Here is a 23,458-nt window from a genome sequence, read left to right as displayed (position 1 = left end):
ATCCAGGAGTGTTCATATGGGAGGCACAACAAGAAAAGTGAAAGACAGGTAAGGCACGGTGTTCTGAAAATTATGCCATGATTAAAAGTTCACCTGAGTATTAGTTCATTAACCTGTTGCACTGACATTTAGATACTGATGTTTAAATATGTGTATGTACATCAGCCATCAAAAAGAAAAATGCAAATCAGACAGATGCACACTTTGGAAAGTAAAACCTTCCCTCATGGCCATAACTAGCTACCCATTGATTAACGTTGATTGTATTTTTGTTAAAAGTAAAAGTGTGCACTGTATATTTTTGTAGTTTTATTGCTGGAATAAATACACTCTGCTGGTAAATTTTATTGCAGTATGAGTTGTAAATGGAAACTTCTTCCAAATGATCAGAACATGGAGTTTGTAATTTACTTCTCAGGCCTGCTTTAAATCAGACAAAAATCCCTCTGAATTATCTATGTTTAATTAGTTAGGGAGTTGTTCATTTGCTTACGCCAAACTGACAGTAGTTAGACTTATGGCACTTCTATTATTTACAATGAAAAATTTATCAAGGCACTTTATTTTGTTTGAGTTATTCCTAATTAAAATGAGTCTTATGGGAACACTTAGACAACAGAATTTAAAACTTTTGAATCTAATTTTCAATGACTATTTTGATTAAGATTCTAAAAAGAACCAACATGTAAAAGTAATGTGGAATGAGACAGAATTGCATTGACCTATTATTATCTGCTTCCTTTTAAAGAGATCTAGAAATAGCAATTAAAAGATTGTTCAGTAATAATTGTATAACAAGATAAGATATTTTTCATATAGCAAATGTTTGCTTTAAAAAGTTGCAGCTGGGCAAGTCAGAGTATCATTTCTATTTGTTACAGTTTAGTAAGTATAAAATTAATACCTGTTGTGTGTCTCAGTGTCACAGTTTGTGGTGCTACTACTGAAATAAGGCAATACATTTTCTTTTAAAACTGTTTTTTTATCTATCATTCCTAGAACAAATGCTTCCTTTTTTTCCCCTGTTCCTCTGTAAGGCCATCTGCTTTCACATTATTAACAGGCCTTTTATTTGTTCATTCCTCTTTTTCCAAACTATAATTGTCATCTGTGACCTTACAAAACAAATGTAATTCATCCGTCGGAGATTTGTTGCCTGTTGATCATATGTGTTGTCCTTTTATTTGAGAAGCAGGTATTACTTGTTGGTCTTGTGTTAATGGACTTAGTTTAATCTAGCTTATACTAAATTTATCATATAAAAAAGGAGAAGTAAATACTTGGTATTTGTTTGGAAAACCTAACAAAAGGCACTGACTTTGCTGCAGGCAATTTAAGCAGGCCTTTCTAAGAACAAAGTCCATTTAGATTATCTTGGGAATGGATGAGAAGTGTTTCCACATACCTGGTTATGGTTTTTGTCCATTTGAACTAACAATGTGATGTTCTGGTTTCATTGAATGGAATCACCACTATATGACTAACCTTTTACCAGACATTTCCACTCTCAGCAAAATTTAGAAAGCTTTTTTGACACTGGAGAGAATCTTAGCTCACATGAAAATAAGGTTCTAATTAAGATTTAAAATTATTCCTTTTTTTTTCTCATTGTATGCAGAGAGGACAGTAAACTGAGGATGTGAAAATGTAGAGTGGCAAAAGTGAGATCTTTGTAATGTAAAAAGAAAAAAAAAGTAAGAAAATTCCATTTGTTTTGGATAGGTGCAGTCATACTTGAACTGAAAACATATTCTGAGGCCCCTAACTGAAAGACTACTCAATTGTGGCAGGGAAAACAATAAAAGGAAATTTCAAGCTGAATATTAGGTTCCTGGAACTGACGCCTACTAAAATGTGAACTGATAAATGATAAAAGATAAAATGTATATCATTTTGCCTTCAAACACTCAAACTTTTGCTGGAGGTGGAAAGGGCATGAAAACCTGCATAGCAGTGGCCACAGGGAATCCATAGAATGATAAAAATGCTGGTAAGAAGGGACTTCTGGACATCATCTGTTCCAGGCTCCTTTTTGAGGTGAGAGTATCGTCAGCAGTAGGCCAGATCAACCAAACTTTGTCTTGATAATCTCCAATGACGGAGCGTCCACAGCCTCTCTGAGTAACCTGGTCCAGTGCTGCACTGCCCTCCTAGGGAAGAAATGTTTTCGTATGTCCGACCTGACCCTCCCAGCTTGCAAGAGGAGGCCATCACCCCTTGTTGTGTTGCCTACCACTGCTGCAAAGAGTTAAGCTCTGCTATTTTTGTAACCGCACTTCAAGTACTTGTAAGATGCTTCAACGCCTCTTCTTTCCTGCCTTCTTTCCTTTCCTTTCCTTCCTCAAAAATCTTTACCCATGTATTTTGTGAAGCTACTCAGCTCAGTCTAGTGGAAGCAGCAGCCTTGTGGAACTGAATAGGACAAGAAATCATTGCTAAATTGCATCAAGAACCTTTCAGGCTGGATATGAAGAGAAAGCTTCTTAGGACAGAAAGGCACTGGAATAGGTCTCCAAGCTTTAGAAGTTTGGAAGAACAGATTAAACAGTAATCTGGCAGGAAAGGTTTATGCACAGTTGTTCATGAGGAGGGGATTGACCTAGGTGACCTTTCTATGGCTGGAAGAGAAGCTGTCAACTGGAAGACGAGGTTTGGGATTTGAGTAGTATGAACACAGCAATCGACTGGGAACAGGCAACCTGGTAAAAGAAGGTGGGTGAGATCCCAAGAATAAGCATGAAGGTTACACTTTTAATTTACTCATCTGGATTTCAGACAGCTGTGTGGTGTTCATTACAGTGCGCATGAATATGACCAACGGGACAACCTGACACAGCAGGGTGACTCAAGCGGAAGATGTGTGGGTGTTAGGTTTTATAAAAGATGTAAAAGTTATAATCAAAACACTGTGGAAAAGCCTCCAGGAGTGTGAAAATTTGCAAACATAGAGTACTGCCTGTTCTGCTGAATGCAGATTTGAGACCAAGAGTCTATCCCGCAGTCTGTCACGCAGGCAAGCACTGAACCCCTTTGAACACCTTATCTGAATTTGTTTTTAATTCATTTGTACTCAGTCCCTGTGCATATGAAAGTAGACGATTATCTGTGTGGACAAAATCATAATGAAGAACAGAAAAAAATAAATTACTCAGGACCTGGTTTTCACTTTCACTTAATCTGGATATTCCAGGGATCTGGGTATAAAAAAAAATTGCTCTCACTTTAATTCTACTTTCTCTTGCCAGATTTACTTAAATGAAAATAAAGCATTCACTCCTCACCATTATTTATCTTAGTCAACAGCAAACTGAGTAATTAATGTCAATTTGGCCAGTTGTAGTATAGCTCCCATATTAAAGTAGAATCGGGATAGCTGGTTTTGTGGAGGATCGCAGTGAAATGAGAGTGGGAAAACAGCTGAGAATATGTGATATTTCTTTGTCATCATTTAAGATGTACTATGTGAGAATCAGAATTATCTTTTGGATATATATCTTCTTCTATTAGCATGAAGCATGAGCAGATGGAAAGCTGATTTAAATTAGACAATTCATTTTAAGTTAGTTGAAGCTACATAAGATGAATCTTACTTTAATGTAAGACATGAAAATGTTCATAAATTCTCTTTATTCATGAAAATCACTGAAATAAGTCTTGGCCAATGTTGAATGGTCATGTGGAAAAATAATTTAGTAATTCGTTGCCAGATTCAGTGAACATCAACAGTAACAGTAACAGATGAGCTTGCTCTTACCAGGATTTTTGTAAGACATAGTGGAAAAAAATCATTGTTATGTCTCTTTTGTAAAGTGTTCTAGTATACCTTTGTTATATTTGCTACAACCCATTGTCTAATAGAAACCATAGATGTGGTTAAAAAAAAATTTGGCTTACCCAGATAAATAGAAGACGTCAGCTTCACTGCATCTCATATACATTAGATTCAAACAGATATTTTTAGCTGATCATCTCCACTTGCCTGCATTAGTATTTAATAAGTCTTTCTAGAACCTACCATAGAAATTACCGTACTTTTCTTTTTTTGAGCTCCTATTGACGATGCAGAGCCACAGACAGTTGTGTTTACTCAGAATATGTAAGTTAAGCATGAATATTTCTAAGCAAAAAGATGTCTGCAAAACCTTTCAGGGCCCCATTAGTATGAAATGGGCATCAGCGTAATCCCTGAGGGATGATACTTTAATTTTGATTGTAACAGGAAATGCAGTTTAATGATGTCTCAAAGGACAGAAAGATTGGGGCTCCAGGCATATACAACAAAGAACATAGGGAGTTTTCAAATGCATGAATTTCAGTGGTAATATATTCTGTTCTTGTACCCTCTGGACCTATGTCTTTTATAAAAGCATACTTATGACATAGATGTGAAAGGAAGCCTACCGGGAAAAGGACTATGGCCAGCACCTGCTGCTCTCCCGGTGTGTGGTCATGTACTGCTGATCATTTGTCCTGATAGAAACAACCAGCTCACCAGAGAGACTTATTTTGTCTATCATCAGTTTTGAAATTTTACCTAATAAGGATTTCAATATTATGAATTAATTAACAATCATCTATTTTGAGATCTGCAATCTCCTTTAATTCTCTAGAACAAATAAGTAGAAAGTATTTTGTTCTGCTGAAGTCTCATTTAGTTCTCAGGCACAAAGGTCACTGGGACCAGCTAATGTAAGTGGCCATCTTTACCCACATAAGTTCCTCGCTATTATTTTTGTTTTGGTATTTATCAGACCTTAGTTTCTTTTCTGCCTTTATCCATTTTCTCTTTAATTTTCTTTTTGAAAATGAAATAGGTTTATTTGCTCAACCATTTTGAATCATCTCCTCCTCTGTTAAAAGCTGCCCTCCATGATGATATCATACCAGTTTTTGTTTCATTGATATTTCATCCATTTATATACATGTATATTTATACAAATATATTTTATGCTGGGGTAGATGACGTTGCAAAAATACAATCCTAATGTTTGAAATTTATAGATGATACTTAGAACTACAGAGATTGCAGGCACAGAGTTGCATTTTAGATGCTTTTTTTTTTAGTTTTGGATGAAGAAATTTTGACATTTATCTTCATAGTCATCCTGCCAAGGGCAATTCATTTTGGTTAATATCTTGCTGAAGAATGATATGACAAGTATTGAAATTAAGTATTATACATGTTACATACTTCAGTAAGGACTATTTGTCAGGCAACATTAATGGATCAATAGTGCTGTACAGTACAAAAAGGTTGTTTTTCCTTTAGATTAAATAAAGAAGAATTTTGTGTCCATTTCCAATATAATATTCTATTGACAAACGATGTTAAGGGTGCTTCCTGAGCCTTCATGAAACTGCAGTTCCACAAATAAGTACTTCTCAGAGAAAGCTTGTATATAAATTGTGATCATCTGGAGACAGAATATGCTTAGTACCAGTTAAAATTAAAAGCCTCAGTATAAGCATGAAGCACTGAATTCTTGGACTTTTACTCCTTTGAATCCCTAATAGCTATTTCTCTGATAATGATGCTCTTTAGAGGACTGTGGTTAGTGAGCTAATGAAATATGCAAACCACTTAGAGGGAGGCATTTTTTTAAAGCGCTACTAAAAGGGTGTAAGGAGCAAACGTGATAAATATGAAGAAATTATTTTCTGAACACATAAAGAAAATTTTACTTTCACTACAAATGGAAAAATGCCAATGTCATGAAAGTACTGTAACATCCTTTAAAGCAAGCACAGGGACCCATTTGCTTGAGTGGCCTTTAATCAATTTTTTTTCCCCCTTGATTACTGTTCTGCTGCCTGGAAGCCTGTGCTATTATATACCAATGTATAGCTATGGGAGCAGAACCCTATTTTGTTGATCACCTTCAGATCTGCCAGAAAGAACAGGGTCTGCTGAATTAGTCTAGTGCTTCTTAGAGGATTCCTAATTTTTTTTCCATAGGCCCTCACAGCCCTTATTTCTAAACTATGTCCATAGGTCTCCTCTGGGCCTTCAGAAATCCCAGGAGAACCATGGCGACTAAATAAGTCTCCAAGCACCAGCACTGTTTCTTAGCTCTTTCATTGAAACAGGCATTGAGTTATACCTTCATAAAAGAAAATTTCCTTTGGAGCTTCTGCGAAATAATGACAGAGCATCTGGTGCAAGTCCCCTGCAAGTGTGCTCGTTTTCATTTCTCATTCCTCATAAGGAAGGATACTTTGGAGTACCTACTTCATATGATACTGGTCCCACTACGGGCACATCTGTAATACTCATTCCATCTCTTGCAGAGCTGCTATGGGTGATGGTGTACAGAATGTTCTGATACTATTAAAAGTATGAAAGAAGGAAAAAAAGAAAAGAAATTAAAAAGCAGAGGGCTTCTGTATAGATGAATATTCTGCCCTTAACTAAACATGACTCTAACATAACTTCTACAGCATCTGGACTGAAACTATAGACTGAATAGGTTTCCAAGCATCATAGTTCCATGCACTTTCAAACTAAAGAAATAAATACCAGCTGATTCCCTGCCAGAAAGTGTAACTTTCTGATAGATAGTAATTATGCATATAGCAAGGCTGTATGTCTTAGGTAACACTTAAGAGATCTCATATCCCATATACAAAAGATTTCTGTGCCTCTAAATCCAAATCCAGTGTTTGTCCATGGCATATTTTCCTGTCCGTCTCATGTACTAGAATCCAAGGACCTTAGGGAAACCTATAAATACATCATATGACAGAAAAAAGTCTAGTCAAATGCAAATTATTTAACAGTATTTCAGAATGATAAATATTAGCACATTAGTAAAAATGACATCTGTGCTAGCTCAGGTCTTCAACAGAAATATAGAGAAACCTCTCCTGGTTTAGTCTGTGAAATAATATATATCTTAATGGATGGGCGCAGGGCCCCTTGTACAGGATGTGGAAGATGAATGTTTCAGAAAGGGAGCACAGGAGCCAGAATACTCAATGAGATGCAAGCTAACTCCAGTCATGGCTATGTTTATGTGTGGGGTGACAGGGTATGAACTTGGCATACATATGCTGTCACAGAGAAAACCCGCCTAGTTCACATAATTTAAACCAAATCAGGATCAACATTTATCTATTTATTTGTTGTTCATTTATTTATTTATTAACGACACATAATTAACCATCAACAAACTATACATTCAGGGTCAATATCAGCAATAGAACAGATAAACCATAACATGAGACACAAAGTGTTAATAAACACCCAAATTTCTAAATACCCTTCTGTAAGAAGTCCAAAGATGTTCACATCATGCACAAACACACAACGCCACACACACTTTCATAGGCAGTGTGGGTTATGAATCTTCATGTTTCTTTTATACGTCTTTTCAGGCTGACTCCTTTTTATCAGAAGTCTCTTGATCCCCTCATTACTGTTTAATCCAGCTAATGGTTGTCTTCTTCTTTAATATGATCAGTTTTGTGCATTCAGTCCACACACATGCTATTCACACTCACATTTTTCTCTTAACAGATGCTGTCATCCAGCCCGTTTGCCAAGACTGGGCCGTGCAGGCACCCCTACAATATACTGATGGCAGGTATGCCTTGCAGATGCCCATTTTCCTGAAAATGGAGGCACTCTCTTTAAGACTACTTTCCTGTAAGAACTAAGCAGAGATTATTTGTTGATATGAAAATGTAAGAACTTTTATGCCTTGGCCCAGGATGTGGAAGACTTGGTTTCAAATTTTTCATTGTCCTCTGTGAAAAGCGGCCAGGCAGCTGGGGGATTTATCTATGCATTTTCTGAGAGGGGAGACATTTCAGAAAGATTCACTTTGTACAAAACAATTCCACCTTTTAGAGTGAAAAGAGATTGAGAAGAATATCCTGCCCAGTGAGCTGGTCCTGCTTTCAGGAAGCAGACTTTTGCATTAAACAGTCCTTCGGGTATACCTAGTACAGTAACTTTTGACTCAGTTGGTGAAACATTGCCCTTACTACTGCCACAGCAGTCTGCTGTCCTGCTGAAGATAGGTCTATTTGTAAAGTGCACATCTCATACATACCTGTAAGGAGCTGGGTGCTGGTGGCAGGCAGGCACTGGGCTGACTGTCCAGAGGTCTGTTTTGGTTTGCAGTAGCCTTGTTCAAGTGGATCAGTTTGCCACCACCCTTCGTTTAGGGCAGATGTACAAGTTAAAATAATCCTGGCTAAAGCAAAGGCAAATATGAAAATGTTCGTGCCTTCAAACACTCTGGAAGCAATGGCTTTGACTGCACAGATGTGCACATAAAGCAAACTAAATGGAAGAGCAGTGACAGCAATCAGGAATATGAAAACCACCTTAGGCAGCACTGATGTATGGCCAAGAGGGAAAATTAATGAATAAATTTCATTGAGAATGCTAATAAAGAGGCAGAAGGGGAAGGCAAGTCTATTTGGGTAAACAGAACTTGAATCTCAGTCCCATCAAAAAAAGCTGACTGACCATCACCTTTATTTCTAATTTAAAAGCTCTATGAGACCCCAATGTTTAAATGCTTGGGCTCTTTTTCCTACTTGATAATTATTGCTTAGTTCAACTTCTTTTTTGGCCTAAGTATACACATCTGATTTCATTGCATATGTACCCTTTATGAACTAGATTAGTGGTTTCAACTCAATAGGGCTACATATATTGAAGGCAATATATATTGAATTTTACATATGAGGAAGGGTGCATCATTATTGATTGAAAATAAATCAATATTAATTGCTTTCTAATATTCAGCTTCCCTAAGATGACAGCTAAATGCCAGTTTTTATTATTCTTGTGATTTATTATTCTTGTAATATAATTTACAAATGAAGTATTAGTGTATTGCTCTAAAGCTCTATTTTTACATGCCAAATGAGAAAGAGGGGCATCTGAGGAACAGTAAACAGCATCACTGACTTTGTAATACACATGCATTGGTCACTTCTGCTTTCTTTACCTGCAATAAAACAACAGCATTTTAACCTCCATGCAACACAAAAGGAGATGGCTATGCAGGAAGTACTGACTCAACATAAATGAGATGATAAACTTTGAAATGAGATGATAAACTTTGAAATGAGATGATAAACTTTGAAACTTAGGTGCTCAGATATAAAAATGGAGGAGGAAATACTGGGCAGAAGAAAAACCCTTCTGGCTTTAGCTTTGTTGTATTTATACTATTGAATTTCCCTTTATTTCTTTATTCTTTTAAAAGTCCTCCATATTTTATCACAGCTGTAAAAATAATTTGAATTCAGCTGTTGCAAATGGACAGAAAAGCCCTCCAGCAATGTAGCACAGCTATGTAGCATGTCACTCTATAGCAGTGTATCATCTTCAAGAAGCTGTATACGTTGGGTTTATGGGTAACCATTTAAATTTGACAGAACCCTTTACTCTGGTTTGTTGAACATTGGGCCCTTGATGAACACAAGAATAAATTCTCAGTGTTCCAGAGCTCATTAATCTTCTACCATCCAAGTAATTGTGTGGTACATGAAAACACTCAGAGACTAAATTTATGAAGACTAGGTTGTATCTGCATGTGGATTAAAACACCAAGATCCTTCTCTGCAGTAGGACTTGACATTTGTATTGTACACATTTGCTGCTATCAGTTATTTTTCAGATTCATTTTATTTGGGGAATTTGGAATTTTTACATATTTACAAACTACTCATGAAGAAAGTGATGCTTTTCCTCCCTTCCCTTTCATTCTGTCTAATCAGTTCCTCATACAGAAAAGCCTTTTATTTTCCCAGGTCCTGTTGAGTAAAAATGTTTCAAAAGTAATAAAATTTGAGCCCTGGGCTCCCCCCTGAGCTATTATTGCTGAACTTTATCAGGTGAAAAGCTTTTAACCAAGAATGTATTTTCCTTAGCTTCATCGAGGTAACAGCGAGATACTAATGGCACAGCCACAGCATGAAGCATACCAACTGCGCATTTGGACATAGGCTGCCAATTAAACTCCCAAGCTGGGATGTATTCTTGTCTGTCTGTCCACTAGAATGAATGTTGGCTGTCTCGTGAATCTGATTTTGTCTCTGGAAGATTTTCAAGGTCACCCCCTGATTTTGCCTTTTTTTTTTTTTTAACTAATCTATCTTGGCAGTAATATACAGCTAGAAAACCATGTCTGAGTTGAATGTGAGAGAAAATAATGTTTGCTGTTTTGGTTCAGGGAAATGTTATTGGGAGATCCAGGAACTGGAGTCACTCCACTAGAGCCCCAGAGCAGAGCACCATTTTGACAGTCAAGGACATGGATGTTCTATTTTACTTAATTTTTGCAAATGCTTAAATCACTTGCAATTTGTGCAGTAACTGCATAAATCCTAGATAGTTACTTTTATTGCAGGCTATAGCAAGCAAGGAGACTCTAATCAAAATTACTTTATAGACCTGAATGTCACTGGTATTTGGATGACACCAGACTCCAGAGCATAAAGCAGGTAACAAGACTACCTCAGACAAGTGCCTGTACTGGGTTCCTCTTTTGCTTTTTTCTTTTTTTTAAACAAAGTACTTTTAAGCAGTCTGACAAGGACATTAATACTGAAATTATACTGTGTGCAGTAGCAAGTTATCTCTTAAGCACGACTTCACTAGCCTAGGCCATCATCATCTTTCTGTTAAAAAATGTTTATTTCATGTTTAAAACCCATTAAGTTGTTCTTATGTAAATCTTTTCTGTGATAACAATGGTTATGTTTCCCTTGGCTTTGAGCCCTTAATTTCTCTAAAAGATTATTAATAGAACTGCAAAATCCCCCTATAGAGAAAAAAATTGGAAGCATAACATATTGGTGGCTTTGCGGTAAGTGTACAATGGAGCTATAATAAAAACTGTCATCTCAGTCTGCAGCCAGATACTTTTTTATTACCACTGTAATAAGAAAAAGGCAGAGACAGTTGCTATGGTGTGAAAGCATGAAAACCAGGCTGTGTTTTCAGAGAGCATACTGATTTTAAAAAATCATCTAAAACAAGTGATCCATAGAGTATTTTCTGGTGGTTTGTGCAACATTTTATCATTATAGGATTCTGGCATGCTTCCTCGATATCAGCTGCTGATCTGCATCTTAAGATCTCTTAAGCAACATTGAGTACTTACCTAACACTCCTTTTGGTGTTAAAAATTGCTTAGCCATTTTGAAGATGCAAATGGGAAAAGGAGTGTACATCCTCTTTTGGGATCTGAACTGTGACAAGCCTTTTCAGATCCCTCCTACTATATTCATAGTACATGACCTTTTTTTTTCATTTTTAAAGACAATGTTCAAAAAGTCCATTTTGGTGTGCTCTATATGAAATAGTCTATTCCACAAAAATAAAAGTGTGTGTTTAAAATGCTTCTCTCTCCTACTAGAGCATAGAAGCTTCAGAAGAGATAACTGGCAAAATGTTTAAAGAAATAAATCACCTGGTTCACTATATAATAGCTATTAGACTTGTTAAAAGAATAAATGATTCATCCCAATACACACTATTTCTGTCAGATTACGAGTATAGTTTGGAAAGGGTTCTTATCGACTACTAATTCTGTGGTTGTTAAAGTACAGATTCTCCCAGACACAGCATCAACCATTATTCTCAGGAGCAAGGAACTTTGGCACCCCAATTTTAGCTCTGAGAGTGATAAACTGTTGGCATTTGAACATGTTGAGTTTTTTGCCATTTATTTTTGAATATCAGCATGTAGCAGTTTAGCTGACAAGATACAATGCGACTCCACAGCTTTTCAGCCTTTCGGCCACTAAGCACTGATAACAGTCCAATTTCAGCCCAAATAGTTTTCTTTAGCTTCTGTGTGGTCACAGATCCTCCTGGAGTGAATGTTCATCTCAAACTTCAAACATCTATAGAGAGTAGAATCAAAGCAGAGAATGCAATTGTTTCTTATGGCAAGCAGCTGGAACACCGAATCTACATTCAATTTTCCCCAATGTTCTCCTGCTTTAGGGCCAGGTCAACATACAGCTTCATCTACCTACAAGAAGACTGAACCAAAGAGTTGGGAGTTAGCAGTCAGCTGTTTTAGTTCTTTGTGTTAAAATAGTGTATGAGGTCCATAATAATACCATGTTTGGTTTTTTTAAGTAATGTTAAAGTCTAGAAAGAGATTTTGTTTTCCTTTTTATTGTTACAGTTAAGTATATTTTAATGAAGAATATTGCGTTTGAAACTACTCTAGATCACAATACCATCTAAAACATATCATTCTGGAATGTAATGTTTAGCAGGAATGAACCAAAAGCAATACCATCGGCACTGTCTTACTTCCAGACTCAGCACAGTACCTCTAAGTCTCTAATAAAATGAGGGTACTCATCTATTCCTGCCTCTGAGTAGCTGTCTTATTGTATTAGTTATGCACTATAAGCCACAAGTGGAAGGAAGAGGGCATAGTAGATGGAAGCTGAGTTTCTAGATATATAGTCACCATGAATCAGGCCGGGCGTGTGACTTTGGGACCAATGGCCCTACATTGCCATTATTTTTATGCTTTTCAGCAAACCAAGCAGAACAGGCACTAGTTCAGATTATTTTACTTAATGTTTGATTTTTTCCAATCTAAACGTGTTTGTTTCAGGTTTTGGGTTGTTTTCAACGTAGCAGCCAGCCATGACAGTTTACATAAAATCCTAACCATCTGTTAAATCTCTGCCTAAAACACCAAAGATTAAAAAGCAACTACCAGTAATTTAGAAAAGCAGAAGTCTGAACCTATAAATGACACGGTAATCTGTGTAGGTTTAAATAATCAGAGTTTTTATTTTCTTCTGAAAGCTTGAAAAAACAAACACAGACCTGCTGTTTAAAGTCAGTGTCTACTGAATCAGCTTTCACATACAGGTTGCACAGGTTATTTTATTTCAATTGAACTTTATGCTGCTGTTTTGGTTTCACACCTAGTTCCCTGAGGAAATGAGGCCTATGAAATTCTGTTGTCCGCCTGCTCGTCTTACGTTTTGAACTCTTGGCCATCATCAGCCAGATCTGACTCTGGGAAAAGTATTCAAAATTTGAAGTTTCAGAGGCTGGTAGAGAGGAAAATGTGACATCTGTGTCCCTGCCCACAGTTATAGCCTGGCTCCTGATCCAGTCTGAGGCACTTGAGTATCAGCCAGCAGCTGTGAGTGAGGCACTGTACAACCACCTTGCCAGACAGGTAGGGAAGGAGATGGAGTATGGAAAAAAAAGGACAGAAATCCTAGAGAAACCATGCATTGCTGGTTCCTCTACTTAGGAAACAAGCTGTTTGCTACATACTAATTTCCCAGATTTGGGGGTTGCAGCGTGACTGTGATGGTGCATGTAATATGAACCTGGCAGAACACCAGTAGGTTTAAATCAGTACAAATTAATCTATCCCATATTTTTAATTAATTACAGTATCTGGCCTCTTTTTAATCACTAAAGTCTCTGCAATTTGAACATTAATAGTAAATAGAGGAAATCCTGGCACACAAGAGTTCTTCTGTCCCATAAGCAAACAGAACAATTGCCAAAAATCCTCATTTAAAGCATGATTATAAAACTTGTGATAAAAATACTATCACTACCTTCTTTGTTTATTGTATTTTAGTAGCATCCATGATAAATTTGCTTGGTTTACCTGCCTTTCCAAAGTGCAAAATCCTAAGACTCGAGCATTATTTCTTTGCTGATTTACACATCCTTGCTAAGATTACCTAAGACAGTTTTGCCTTCGGTTACAGCTGTGAGATACTATTGTACACTTTCAAAACTTCCACATCTCCCTTTCAAAACACTGCATTGCTCAGAAGTAAATGAAGGCAGACTTGACTCCAGTAAGAATGTCCTTATCAGCTCTTTTAAAGATGTATGAGTCAGAATGGAATCAAATTTATTTGCCTATTTCTATTCTTATGGCCATGGTGTATAAAATCAGTTAACATAAAAAAACTGTAACAAAATGTATTTAAGTTTCACATGGTTCCTTGTATAAAAATATCATAGGAAACATCCTAAGTGGGCAGGGATGGGGGAGGGAAGCAAGGACTGGAAGTAATTTATAAGGTAATTTTCCTTTACCTGAAGGGTGTCTTAAAGTATTGAGCATTTGTAAACAGTGAACTTGAGATCAGCACAAAGATATTGAGTTATACCAAAGATCATGCCCCATATTATCCTAAATTATACTTTGAGTGGCACTGAGGACCACAGAGACAATCTGACAGGTTTTGGTGTAACTGAGGGCACATTTTAATCTATTTTACTCTAGCAAGATTGCTCATTATAAACACAATTTTCCATAAATCATGGAGGACCTGCAGACTACATTCATCTGATAGATAGGTATATAATCCCCCCCAAAATATGCAATATTCTCTGAATTATTACTGAGCTATGGTGGCACAGCAAAATAAAATATACCACATCCTGCAAGAGCTTTTCTCATGACATGTGACAGCAATGTTTGAGGCATAGGAAAGTGTCCTGATCAAACACACAAGGTCAGATAGCCCCTAGACTCCAAGCAGCAACAGAGTCAATACTCAGAAACACAGAGAACACAGTTAGCTCCAAGGGGGTGAGAAAAAACATGACAAATGCTGTCTTGCCACATCTTTGTCCTGTATTAAATGTTTCAAGGCATGGAATCACAGTGTAGCAATACTAACATATTGAGGAAAATTGTGCTGTATCAGAATCTCTGCAGTTCTACAAAATTCAATTAGATATCAAAAAATGTTGCCCGGCTGTCAAAACCTGAGTGTCACTGGTTTGTATTAAATTGGATGCCAACTGTGTTCTAGAGGGAACTTGTGCCTGAGCTAATTTGCTGCCAAAAACTAAGTTTAACTGAAAATCCTTTGATCAATGTTACTGAACTAACCCAGCATCTGAAATGAACACTTGGTATCTTTCAGTGGTCTGTGAGAAAATAAAATTGTGCAGCATGAAATAGAAATGCCAGAAGAAAAATGTACATTGTAAAGTGTCACTTCCAGCAGTACAAGTAGTACAATAAGCATAAGAAGTGCATTTCTTCACAGTGTTAAACAGGCATTTTGGGCTCTCAAAATGCAGCAGAGCTTCAACCTACGAAGTACTGCCTGTCCTGTAGACCAGAACGGGCACATTCTGCACATACCAGCACCAACAGGGATTGCAGTTGCCCAAAGAGGCCAACACAAAGCTGTTTTAGTCATCTGTGCCTTCTGTTATATGAGTTGTTTATGTCTTTCTGTCACTACTGACATCTGTATCGGTTTCCCTCCATGAGAAAGGCATCTTGCCCATGGAAAAATCACCTGTGGCTCCTTAAAAGATGAGGGCTCTTATTCATACTATCATAAATATGGATTAATTCCATCAATGGAAATCAAGATGACAACCATAAATTTGGATGATGACAGACTGGGGAATATCTGTTTTATTTTACGACCATGGTGCCTGCTTCTGTGTATATATTCATTTTGATGGGTTATTTGCTCCTCATTTAGTTTAAAAGAGTTGTTAAAGGAGATATACAGGCAAGATGACGGGGCAGAAAAAAAATGAAGAGTAACTGAGGAGAAACTGGGAAATTACAATTTGGCTACAAGACAGGTTAAAATGGATTATTCTTTCTGATTTTAAATCTAGGATCAATGTTAGACCATTACAAGTTCTCACCCTAAAATAGGGGAGGCAGATTTATTAAGCTCAGAGAAACCAAAAACCCAACATCAGTGAGGGCTGGCGTGGGGCACAGACTCCGTCTGTCCTAACCCCAGCCTGGAAAGTGCATGGTAACAGAAGCAGAAGCACTGAGCTGTCAGGTGGAATCTGGGTTGCGTCCAGACACGGTGCAGGGATGTTACAGCTCTGGAGCCCTGTTGAGAGTGGGGGATTATTAGTTCAGATGTAATTCTTTAGTTAATGTGCTTATACTGAGTCTAGATCTGATCTCAGCAGGCAGTGGTTTGATCTGTATGGATTTACCAGCTTGGGATTTTGCAGGATCCAGCACTGAGCCTGCAGCAAGTGGTCCATCGCTTCCCCTATCAAGGGCATAAGTACCAAAGCATGTCTGCATAAACAACAGAGTGAAATGACAAGTGTAGGCAAGGTAGTTTGCATATAGATCTCACTAGTTTAAAATCTTTATCTCAGAGGACTGTGCATCTTTCAGCCAATACTCACACTTTTTATTTTAAAAGGTTGTTTCTGTGTCCCTACATTCCAGCTGCTATTTGCAGCCTTTTCAAGGGAAACTTTCACAAATGCCACATCAGTGGTGACCACAAGGTATTTCAGCTGAAAACTAGGTAAAAATAATCCAGAGACACCATCAAGGAGAGTCCCGGGGGAGGGTCATGGAGTCCTGTCCCAGGCAGAAACAGATCTGTCATTTCAAAGGTGTGTACTCTGGAGCAGTCTCAGAAAGGCCAGCCTACCCTTTAGATAGAGAGATACTCAGGATCTGACTGTGGTTGGTTGGATTATTAGGAGATGATATTAAGAAACATATGGCAGTTTTATTTACAAACACCAGGTACAGGCAGGACGAGGTACTCAGGTAGAAAAAAAATTGAACGGAGGAAGAGGAATAACATTCCAGAAGATACAGCTACATGTTTCAGCAGTTGCATTTGAAATTTTCGTGTTCATTTTTCGTTATAAAACCATCCATTTCTTAGTTCTGAGCAGCAATCTCTTTCTGTGGAGTGCTCTGATGCAACCATGCAGCTCTTTATATTGTAAGCTTATTCATATCTTAATTATAACAGAAATTGGTAAAGAAACATAGACAAAGATCTATCTGCTTAGAAAAACTAGAAAAAAGTTTAATTTTAGAATCTACAAGCTTTTGACTTATATAAAGATAGTGCTTTTAAAAAAACCCACCAAACCACGTTTTAAAAATGGCTACATTCTACAAAAGCCTGAAGGAATTATTTTCCATTTCAGTTGAGCATGGTTCCTAATTTTAACTAATCCAGCTAGGAATAGAGCTGCTTTAAATTCTAATTCAGTACGTACAAATTGACAAGCAGGAAACAAAGCTTTATACAAACAACTGTCTGCTTGGAAGGGAGGAACTACTTTCATGTGATAACCATTACTTCCAAATAACTTCTGCAGTTTGAACAAAATTGGGTTCATAATTAGAAAAATATTAGGTCATCCTTATTCTATCATATTTTTGTATTCCCAGACTGACCGAAAACACCAAAGCAATGCTCCAAATCATTCATCAAATTGGGCGAATTACAAAATATTTGAAGTAAGTCCTGAAAAAATAGCTAAAATCATCTTTATGTTTGGCTCTCCCGTTCACCTTCCTCTGTATGCTCTGTGTCCGCCCTTTGTACTTTCCCAGCAGTGAAGGTTTTGCAGCCAGTCGAACTGGAGCAGACCCCTCTCTTCCCCGATTTGTGCTCCCATCAACCGAGGACTATCCTCTACTGGACTGGAAACTTCCTGAAACACAGGAAGTTCCACCTGAACATGAGAAAAAACTTCTTTACTGTGAGGGTGACAGAGCACTGGCACAGGTTGTGGAGGCTCCTTCTCTGGAGATATTCAAAACCCTCCTGGACGCAATCCTGTGCAACGTGCTCTAGGTGACCCTGCTTGAGCAGGGAGGTTGGACTAGATGATCTCCAGAGGTCCCTTCCAACCTCAACCATTCTGTGATTCTGTGACAGGTTTTTTTTGTCAAAGTATGTATGAGCTGTGCCTTTTTTTAGCTGAGACTTGTTTGAGAGTGCCTTAAGTGCCGCTAGCCCAGGCAGAGCCCTGGAGTCTGTAGAGGCCAACTGCAGAAGACGCTCCGTCAGAGAGGCATGCATGCATCCAGCTATACGGCAAACTCTAATTTCAGCTGTGAAACTGGGATTAAAATATGCTGAACGGGCTCTGCCCAGTAAGTACTATATTAATGTGTCAAAGAAGTGGTAATATTTACAAACTCTTTAAAATTAATAGTGGTATATTTTTATTTGCAGCAAACGTACCCGAATGCCTGTGTACCATTTCCAAGAGGAAATGCTTATAGAAAATCGTGCAGTATCTAGCTCTCTATTTTTCTGCCACAGATTGTCTTCAGAAGATTGTTTTACTGTAACCAAAAAGAAAAACAAACCCCAATCAAGCAAACCTGCAGCATACAGAACCCTGGTTTTTTTTTTAAACTCAAGCACACAAACTTTGGTACAAATGGTGGGCCGAATCGCGGTGGCATGGCTGTGGAGAGGATCCGGGGGCAGATGCCTGGCGGCATGTTTTGGTAAGGTGACGTGGGCTAAATTAGCAGCTCTCCGCCACTACAAGAAACATGATGCATTCCCTTCTCTCCTCCCCACCCGGCTGACTTTAACCTGCCTGTGGCCCTTGCCTGATCACATAACATCACTCAGCTCCCCCAAAAAGCAAGAAAGTACTCTGGCAAGCGGGCAAGAAAATGAAATATTCCTTACTGGGGTAGGTATTTCAGCTCAGTGGTGGCCAGCAGGGTGGCAGCCGACACAGCCGAGACCCTGCACCCTTTTTTCAGTCAGCCCAGCTGCTGTTGCACTCGCTGCCATATCAGCACTGTATTCGTTTTCTCTTCCTTTCCAGCTGCTATGGCAACACCTAATTCTTCTCTCAAAGTCTTCACTCTTTATTTATTTAACATACTCTTGTCTCAGTAAATCATCACCGCTTTCCATTCGCTTGTTTTCCAACGGCTTTATAGCTTTGTATTATTTAATACGTTAATATTTAGTCTGAAGAGATTGTGTCTGAGAGTATATTACGGATAAACCCATTGAAGGCTGACACAATTTTTGGCAACAACACAGGTTTAGACCAGTATTAAATAAACCAAAAGTTGATTCATTTTTAAAAAAGATAACTAGAATGGACAGAAATGCTTGTGCTGAAAGCTTTGCAAAGTTTTTTGGAAAAGAAAAAAAAAAAGAGGAAATATTATACCACCTCCTGTTACGATATGAGGCAGACTTTCAAAAAAAGCAGTAACGGCCCGGCTCCCCTCAGAGGGGCGGTGGGATGGGCCCGGCCAGCGAGCCCCGGCCCGAACAACTCCCTGGCCACCATCTTGTGATGGTGCGACAACACTTCCCCTCACCCTGGCCACCATCTTGTGACAGTGCAACAGCTCCTCCCCTCACCTGGCAGCCATTTTGTGGCAGCACAATGGTGCCTCCCCTCAGGTAGGCTGGGCAGAGAGGAGAGCAGGCAGGGGGCTCGCCCCCTGCTGGCCGCCCTGCTGACGGGAAGGAAAGGACTCTCCCTGGTGAGGTGGCTGAGGGAGCCGGTTTTTGTGGCCTGGGTGGTTTCCAGCCATGACAGGGCACTGGGCGGGCCCTCGCCACGCCCGGCAGCCATACTGCAGAGCAGGACTTGCTGTCAGGCCGCTTCCCGTCGCCAGGGTCCCCCAGCACATCTGGACTCATCTCTCTTCAAATGTTATTTTCTGTGGGCTGGGATCCGGTAAAACTGTGGTGTTTTCGGTATGCTGACTTGAAGATCTCACCAGCAGATCTGCCTTGAAGTCATAATACACATTTTTCCTAGCTGTTAGGATTCTTGGCATATAGCTGTTCTTAGAGGGTTGCTTTTTTCTTTATTTTTTGTGGGCTTTAAAACTCATTAAAAATTTTATTTACTTAAAAAGCAGGAAACCACACACCCACATAAATATTTATCCCCTTATACATCAGTTTGTGATACTACAGAGTAACTGGAGCTGTGAAATCCACCAAGGTTTATATCTCACATACAAAAGAAAATCTCATGTATTATTTTTATTTTATTATTTTTATTATTTTATTATCTATTAATTTTAAAACATTGTGTATCTTGAGAGTCTGTATCTTCAAAAAAGGCAAACACTTGATGTTTATAGACTCCTTTGTGGTCAGTAAGGAATTGCAGAACCGGTGTTTTTTGCAACCTGAAAAAACAACACTTGGATCATGACCTGAGGTTGCTCTTGCGGAGGTGCCTCAGATTTTAACACTTTGTGGAACTGTCTGTTTTTGCCTTTGCCAATTAAATATGCATTGCTTATTAGAACTGCACAGATGTGTCATGCTTATGGGTGAAAAAGAAGAGGTAGAAAAGATTTCTTCTCAGGGGTAAAAATATAGCAGAAAGTTGTGCATTCAGTTTTCCCAAAGGAAATCTAAGCTCTTATTGCACACACAGAAGGGAAAGTAATGCCCTATAGAAAACTACATTGTATCAAACTAAAGGGACTTACTTGGGCAGGTGAATTGACTGAATGTGTTCCTTGGAGTTTTGTGAATAATTAAGTTCTTAGCTCAGCAGCCTAACCAAAAAACAATAATAATTTTTAAATTTCTTAAATTCTTGAATGCTGTCTTAGTAATATTATTTACTCTGGCTGGTTTTTGTGTGCAGACTTCTTATGGCTCTGACTGTTCATTCTTCAACTACGTTTCTTTCAGTCCGTGGTTATGTCATCTGAAATCAATGGGCATTCCCCAAATACCTGCTTCTACCTCTGTTGGCACCCTCTTGCTTTCATACTGAGAAATGAGTGTCTCAACTGTCTTTTAAATCAGCTTTTCTTGTACCTATAGCACTCTTCTGAACATTTTCCTGTTTTCCAGTGAATTTCTATGCATTAAACTGGTCAGGTTCTCACATTAATATGCTAGATTAAGCAGCGGCAATGATTTATAAAGACAGAACTGCATGGAATATTAATTTGGAGTTTAAAGTTGCATTGAGCTCCTTTGGCTTCATATCTGCCTACAAAAACATATCTAATTTTCTGTCTATCTACCACATTAGAGAAACTTTTTCCATGTGCCTCTTATTGACTGTGAGCTCTAAGAATTCAGGAGAAAGGAATGTGGTATATAAGAAGCTGAAATAGCCTGGGACAGACTGCTGATATAACAAGATACTGGGTAACATTTATGAAGTGGGATATATGTAACAATTCAATAGCAGGGGACTGGTTCTCATGGCCTAGAAAGATGTCATCCCCTTTTATGTTACTAACATTTTTCTGACACATTCAAATTGAAATTGAATTTGTTACCTTCTGTCTGTCGTTCTAATTTCTGCTGATTTCTTTGTACTACTTTTTGTTCTCATTGGTATTTACAAGTCCTCTCAGTTTAGAATCATCTACAGATTTCATTAAAACAGTTTACTCCCCTTGCAGGGAATTAATGAGGGTGTTAAATAAACCTGGATGTAGTATAGATCCCTGTGGTACCCGTGGTACTCAGCATTCCAGTTTTCGTCTTTATCCTTGTTTATCATTTTCTCTGGCCACTGTGAATGTTACAAGGAAGTAAACATTTTGTGCATTCAGAGCAGTCAAATAGAACACACAGCGTATTTCTCTCATGGCTGAATAAATTATATCAGCATTTTCAAAAACAACTTGTTTGAAGGATAAACTCCCAGAGAAGAATAGACTAAAACCACTCTGTAAATAACAAATATTTGCTTTCTACCTGTAAGAAGCAAGAAAAATACTTCTTCTCCCTTCCATGCCACCACTGTAACTCCCAAAGCTTTGTTTTTTGGTCTCCTTAGGGTGAATATCATTGTCAATCATCATGGTATCTCATAAGCAAACATAATGTTATTCTCAGCACTCGCATAAATGTTTGTAGATCTGCAAGTGCTGTGAACCGTATTATTCATGAGAGTCTAGTGAGAGAGGGTCTAACTTGTTTTTAATGGAGTCATTTACAAAATCTCTTACAACATAATCTTTAATGTCAGCCAGCCTATGCAGAAAGATCCTCCCAAAACAGACAACCTACTTGCCCATTCTGCCATGCTGTGACAATAGTGACGAAAAATATGGTAATTCCTCTCAACTTAAAAAAGTTATTACTGAGGTGAGTAAAATGTTCATAAGTTGAATCAGAGAAAACATTCAAATTCAAATATTTGGGTTCATGTAGCTACATGGGACAGTTTTATCCAAGCAAATAAAATATAAATATCCAACTCTGAAAGAAAGGATGCTGCCCCTAATAATTTCATCCTTACTCACACTAGCCTCTCTACTGAAATCAGGGAGAGAAGACTGCTTTGTGTAAGATGAATGAACAAGTCACAAGATATTCATTCAAAGGTTGATAATGATGGCACTTAAATAAAATGAATACTTCATCTTACACAAAAGATCTATTCTGCTGAATCTCAGGAATATTAGTGGTTTGTATCATATCGCACATTCTTTAGATATAACGAAACACTTTGCAAGCAATGAATTAAATGGTGTACTTTGTGTAAATGAACAATTGTAATAAGATTTCTTCAACTTCAGACAGCAGAAATCAGAAACATCAGGATGCTAGGAATATTTTCTAAGTTTGTTAAAATGGTATGCAAACTCTTCAAATTCTGGCCGAACAGCAGGTAGGGGCAGATAAATCTCAGTTTAATACATCTTTTGAAGGAGTACACACACAATAGTGCAACAAACTCCTTTTCTTTCCTTCCGTATCTACTACAGTAGCATCGTCAAGTTACAGATTAATTCAAATCCTGAACTACAATGAAAGAGTGCTGAAAAACTACCCTTAAAATTTGGCCATACTATTTGCTCTGCAGAGTAAATCTTTTCCCTAACATTTATGCTAAGGAAATTGGCTTGACTTTGAAAACTGGTAATTTGGAAAAAAACTGTGGAGTGCTTATAGTCGTACAGAATGTGGAGCAGGAACTGAGTCACTGAATTATATGGTGGTAACGATTCCTGATAAGAAGGGAAAGATAAGTCCTCTTATTTGGCCTATCTCCCTTCCTGTCTTAAACATGCACACATCTTGGATATGGCATGTGAGGAATCTCCTGCAGGTTTGGTCTGCATTCCTTGCAAAGGAATATGCTCACTTTGTGATTTCTTTATTATCTGTGAACAGCTGAACTGTATTAAATTCAGGATCAGATAGCCCCTTCATGCCCATGTTTGGAAGAAGGGGATTTAGTTGTAGGTCTATGTACCAAAAAGAAATTTTAAAAAAGGAAAAAAAAGTCTTTTAGGCACTAAGGCCCAGATTCTCAGATCTTCAAATGTGCCTAATTTTGACTGAAATATTTGAATTAAAGGGTATTGTATGACCTATGAAAATCTGTACCTAAACAACACATCTGCCAGACCATTGCACTGTCCTCTTCCAGTTTTCTTATGCCTCTTACTCCTGCTGTAATGCACGCTGTGATGACTACACACTGATGCAACAGTGACTAGAAGCCAGTGTGCTAAAAAGTCCCAATTATTTTGTCCTTTTTTCTATTTATTTATTATATGAACTGCTTGACAGCCTGATATACAGAAATAATTTTTCAAATAAAGTGTCTTATGTGTATGTAAAGGATCAAACAGTGGGATTCTTACTTACTGTACAGATTTTAAACAGTTTTTACTTTATGCCAGCCGTTTTTTATTCTATAATTATAGGCATGATATATTTTTTTTCTTCC

Source organism: Apteryx mantelli, chromosome Z, assembly GCF_036417845.1.
Source record: "Apteryx mantelli isolate bAptMan1 chromosome Z, bAptMan1.hap1, whole genome shotgun sequence".
Classification (NCBI taxonomy): Eukaryota; Metazoa; Chordata; class Aves; order Apterygiformes; family Apterygidae; genus Apteryx; species Apteryx mantelli.
The sequence above is the reverse complement of the archived record's forward strand: the minus strand, read 5'-3'. Positions refer to the sequence as shown.